Raw genomic sequence first — 5,741 nt, forward strand, 5'->3', positions numbered from 1 at the left:
TCTCTCTCCCTCTCCTTTCCCCTCTGAAATCAATAAAAATATATATTTTTTTAAATCAAGAGTGGAAGTAGAGGGGATTCCTCTGTCTGCCACCCCTAGAAATCTTAATACTTGTAATTTCTGGGATGTAAAATAGGAGGACCAAGCCCAATCCCAATACTGCCATTTTAGTCAATCTCATAATACTAGTAGAGGAGATAATTTGAATATCTGTATATATAAAAGCCTAAGCAACCATCTGACTGTTCGACCGTTTGCCTGGTGGCTATGGTGCGCAATGACCACCAGGGGGCAGATGCTCTGACCAGTAGAGGAGGGAGTCCAATTCCTTATTGAATCGGCTGTGGGTTAGATTGCTGCTGGGGCACTATCAGCTCCAAATCTGCTTCATCCACACCCTGGACCCAGAGAGGAGGGAGGAGGGAGCCCGATTCCTCCCAGAATTGGCCGTGGGTTAGGTTGCTGCTAGCCTAAGCAACCATCTGACTGTTCGACCATTTGCCTGGTGGCTATGGTGCACAATGACCACCAGGGGGGCAGATGCTCTGACCAGTAGAGGAGGGAGTCCAATTCCTTGTTGAATCGGCTGTGGGTTAGATTGCTGCTGGGGCACTATCAGCTCCAAATCTGCTTCATCCACACCCTGGACCCAGAGAGGAGGGAGGAGGGAGCCCGATTCCTCCCAGAATTGGCCGTGGGTTAGGTTGCTGCTGGGGCACTGTCGGCCCCAAATCTGCTTCACCCGCACCCCAGACCCAGAGAGAAGGGAGCCCAATTCTGGGGTGCGTCACCCGAGAACTGCCCTCTCGCAACCCGGGACCCTTGGGAGATGTCGGAGAGCCAGTTTCAGCCTGATCCCTGCAGACCAGGCCTAGGGACCCCACCGGTGCACAAATCCATGCACGGGGCCTCTAGTATTTGACAATATGCAAATAACAACTGTGTGTTATCATTTTACTCAACACTCAAAACACCAGTGAGTCTGCCAGGCAGATTATATGGTTTGGCAAACTTTCATGAATGACACTTAATATGAAATAACTTTCACTGACAGATAGGATAACAGGGATATAAGATATCCTGAGGTGGTAAGAGAATAGATCCGTGCATTTGAGTACAATCATAATCAACGGATCTCGAACACCTCTGTGCTATGTTTCTGCGACTTGTAAGGAAAGGAGGCCCTGGTTTGTACGTAACCCCGTAAGACATTCTTTGTCCTTCCCTACTTATAGACTAGACCAGGGCTTTTTTCATGCTTCTGTCCAGTCCAATCTTTCACTATCTACCTGCTGGCTTATTTTAAAACATTGTATTGCATACCATTTTCCTGCTCACTCTGAAAACAAGCACCCTCTTAAATTGTCAAGACAAAAGTTCTCTCTGCAGCTAAGATGTTCCAGGACTCTGTAAGCCACTCCCTCCGGCCTTCTTTAGAGGATATTTTGGGCACTTTAAAAGCTTTTTGACTTGTGTCCAAAGCAGTCCCAGGGTATGTCCCAGGCACAGGGGGTGAAAGCAGGCTCTTGGTTCCCTCAAAGAAACTGTTTTCATTCCACTCATATATTAGAGTCTCACATCAGATTTCATTTGGTGCTAAATATCAATAAAAAAATGATGCCTTCAAAAGGGCGTAAACACCATAGCAACGACAAATGGTTCTCTCTCTCAGGTGCTCCTAAACCCACCCCAGGCTGCCCCTTCAGATGGAGGTTATGTCCTTTTCTTCTTTAGAGAAGCTCACCCTACTTCTAAAATTTGAAACATATATGAATTAAAACAAATATATTTATATTTACAATATCCAAAAATAAGCCAGACTGTGGCACAATAAATCTTTTCAAAGTTAAGATTTGTTTCCTTGTATGGACGCAAAACCCCACCCCGACCCCCAATATCCAACCCTCCCTCAACATCAAGTTTTTGTCATCAGAAAAGAAGGCATATACCTGACAGGTAGTCTTTATGCATTTTTTCCCCCTTACACTCAAAGAGAATGAAGCTGCCTCTCTCCCTTCACCTCTCCAGGTTAACCCAAAATCAAGACTGGCAATGTGATTGGTATTCCAGACTAATTATTAGAAATTTGGCATCGCTATCAAAAAATGCCTGCTACCGTGCGTATGTGTGCGTCTGACAACTGAAAATGAGTTGGAACTTGAGTATCTTGTTAACTTGTGTTGGTAAAAGACGTTTTACATGGTAGCATAACGATCAGTTTTTCTGGTCCCAAAGTAAATAAATAAGTAAACAGGCATGCCAAAGGTTTGAAGGGACTTAATGGAGCTCCGCGAAGTCCCTTCAGAAATGAAGTGTTCTGAGCAAACTGTCTGACAGACCATGGAGAATGAAGGGAGATTCTAGAAACCAACAAATCCCATTCATTTCCTTCTGTTTGTAAAAACAAGCAACTGACAAGTTTCCTGCCAATGAACACAGTCACAGATAAGAAAGCTCCCTACAGGAAATCCTTTGCTCAAAGAGAACAGTTGTGCCATGAAACTTAACCTTTTCACCAAATCCATTAACTATAGGACAACATGGGATCGTGAAATATACCTAAATCACCCCAGCAATGTTAGGGTCCTCTCCACCTTCTCTCTCCCCCAATGCAATTAGTTGATGAAAACAAAGCAAATTTGCTGCTTTTTAAAAAGATCAGTGTTAATGAAATGCGATTTAAAAGTGACCATTTTCAATTAAGATAAAGCAATACAAGGCTCTAAATCATCATGATTGGAAGCTATTACTGAATGAAGACACAGAACTTAACATGTGAAGGCTACCAGTGGAAAGATGAGAGGAATACAGGAAACGCGTTGGCTCTATATTTAGAAGGTTCAGTGTTCATCCCCAAAGTCAACATTCTGGAGAGGGCCTCTTTGGTATCTGTCACTTAGCAAAGTGAAATGGGGGGGAAGGAGTGTCTCCAAACTTTTCTTTACTCCCCTCACTGCAACCAGTACCAACCAAGACATTGAAAATATTTACAACCTTGATTTGGGAGCACCTCTCAATTACCCTAAGAACTAAAGCATGCTTCTCTATTCACAAAAGAACAGGAAACTTTTCTAAGTTCACCAAATAATCATAGTTTCAGTTTTGAAACCATTCTTATTTCAATTTCGGTTTCCCCTTCCTGCATTGAAAACACCTTCCTTGTCCTTCCCAAAGCCCCAGGCATGGTCTCCATTTACCCCTGCAGTAGGCAGCCTTGGGGCCCGGTTCCAAAATGCCCAGGTTCTTGGAATTCAATTGTGAGAGTTCAACTCCGAACCCTCTTGCAAACGGAAGGTCTTCATTACACGTCCCCCAGGCGACTCTTCCTCCACAGGTATGTTACTAGTCTTCACAGCTCTAAAAAGAGTTTGGTTCTAGCAGGAGACAGACAAATCAATTTGATGTCACAATTAAGCGCTCCAATACCTTCCTGGCCTTTCCTTGCATAACTCAGAAGCAGCAAAATGCCAAGTAAGCACGTGTGTTCATCCTTGCTTTCAGGTTTTTTCCCCCCCTCACATATTTTCAATAAAATAGTTATGAAATCTAGGAGACTGCATTTTTGATTGTTGTTGTAAAATGACCTTGATTTGACAGGCACAGTCTCAGGTTTCAACAGATGCTGTGGGAAAGCTTACAGAGGCCAACATGTTCTCCAGGCATCTGTGATGACATGCAGGATTTTTTTTTTAAGTGGTGGTTATGGGAGTGTATGTATGGGGGGGGGGGTACTCTTCTCAGTTTCCATGACAACCATGGCTCCACTCACGGTTATTAGATACCATCCACTTCCTGTGTCTAAATTTTTAAGCCAATCAGAAAAGTGTTTATACATTTAACAACTTATGGGACGCTGCTCCTTTAATTGAGGTGGTTTAAGGCTCAAATGGAGATATCCGCACCGGCCTTATATTTTTCCTCTTGTGGATATAATATTCCACGGTATTTACTAACCCATATTCTTAGAAGGTAAAGAGTGACCTTTTTTTCTTGGACTTGAAATGCATTCTCCTCAAACCAGATGTCACAATTCCTTATAATAGTGTGCAAGCCGATTTTGCCTGTTTGCTCTTCATTGCCTTTATGTTTCACTGTTGTGGACGGAAACTTAGTGCCTGCTCCATGCCAGTGCACAGACACATTACCAAAGTCAAGATACAGTTAAGCATCCATCCGCGGATGGTGCTATTTCAATATTCAGATTTAAAAAAAAATGCGTAGGAAAAATTATCCTAAGTTGAATAACTTAGCATTCTACAACTCCTGAGACGAAAAAAAACCATCTAGAAGGGACTGTAAAGTGATAGGTCTCTACATGTAGGCTAGTCGCTGACATCTGCAAAGAAATTTGCCACCAAAATGGCCTACTTTAATCTGCATAGAAATAAAGGCAAAAAAATTCAACTTAAAGGCACCTCGAGCAAACGGCACCCGACTTAACAATCAATCTGGCAGAAATCTGTGCACAAGGAGGCTCATCTGAATTTACAGGGTGGTTGTAAAAGGTTTGGGGGTGGCTGTTTTCCCAAGTCTGGGTCTCCCGCAACCAATCAGTGTGAGAGTTCAAGTGAGCCCTAGTCATCGGTGCAGGCTCCCCAGCTCTGCACTCTCCGGGCTGCACTCCCCTCTGGAAGGCAGAGCTGGCGATCAATGAAAAACAGGGAACAAAAGGCACAACACAGGCTCTCTTCCTCAGCTCGGGAAACGATGCCCTCTTACCTCAAGGAGCCAGTCGCACCCTGCCCACCACAGCTCCACGCGGGAGCTCCCGGCAGCCCAGTCCTTGCAGAGGAGGCACATTTTACACTGGCAATCATGTGTCCCAACTGCTGGGGAACTCGTCACCTTAAGCACATCCTGTGACAGAGGGGCTCCGCGTTCCCAACCAGGGAAACTAATCCAGGAAATCAATGAACAATCCTCACCATTAGAAGCTGCCCAGGAAGAACGTGTGCACCCTTCCCCAAATGTCATCCCGGGAGTACACACAAAGCCTGAGACAGTCTCTCCAGCCTCCCCCGCCGGGCATCATGGTTTTCTCCTCAAAACAATGTTTCTCCAAAAGGAGAAACAGTCTGACTGCCCTCCAAGGAAACTCTCCATCCGGAGGTGTCACAGCAGCGTAACCAGTTACAGCCTCGGAGAAGAGCTGGGACTGCCCACAGATTGGAGACTGTGTATAATTGATGGCAACACAGTTGCGACAGCAATGCTGGAAACTGCCCGAGCCCAACTCCACATTCACCTCGGCGGTTCCTTGAAAATAAAAGTAGCGCCCGGGGAGCCCACAAAAGTAAAGCCCGAGGAAGTAATTAACAGAATTACACCAATTACTTGAATTTTTAAAATGATCCATTTGTCTATTATTTTAAGAAAAATTTCTTTAAAAAACGACTAGCCACAAATTCCTGAGAAACTTTTTTTAAAAAATGAACTTACTTTTGAGACAAAACTAATGAAAATATGCAACTTGCCATCCCTGGATCGCTCCCCCATGGGCTGCGTGCTATCCATCAACCAAGCCAGGTGGAAATACGGGACGGACACCTTAAAAAAATCAAAGGGTGCCCCCAAATGCAGCAGCCTGAGCAGCGAGGGCTGCTCGTGACAATGCTGAACCCGAGCAGAAGAGCAGGCGGCAGGAAATGAGCCCCATTGTCGTTACCTTCGATCGCCGGCCCCCCCGCGGCTTCTCGCGGCTGCATTGGGGGGCTGCGGCGGATGGACTCGCGGGTGGCCCA

At 45.1% G+C, this 5,741-nt stretch overlaps 1 protein-coding gene across 5 annotated transcripts in view; it reads right to left on the reverse strand.

Moving 5' to 3' along the window:
• FOXN3 (forkhead box N3) overlaps nt 1-5,722 on the reverse strand; it is a 377,361-nt gene extending 371,639 nt beyond the window's left edge. For 3 of the 5 annotated variants that reach the window (XM_005871180.2, XM_005871177.2, XM_005871182.2), the window contains exon 1: nt 5,666-5,722. The gene's annotated coding sequence lies outside the window, so the exon portion shown is untranslated. The remainder of the gene's footprint in view (nt 1-5,665) is intronic. The other 2 variants (XM_005871181.2, XM_014543671.1) reach the window with 1 other exon arrangement.
• Nucleotides 5,723-5,741: the final 19 nt, after the last annotated feature.

Source organism: Myotis brandtii, unplaced genomic scaffold, assembly GCF_000412655.1.
Source record: "Myotis brandtii unplaced genomic scaffold, ASM41265v1 scaffold332, whole genome shotgun sequence".
NCBI lineage: Eukaryota > Metazoa > Chordata > Mammalia > Chiroptera > Vespertilionidae > Myotis > Myotis brandtii.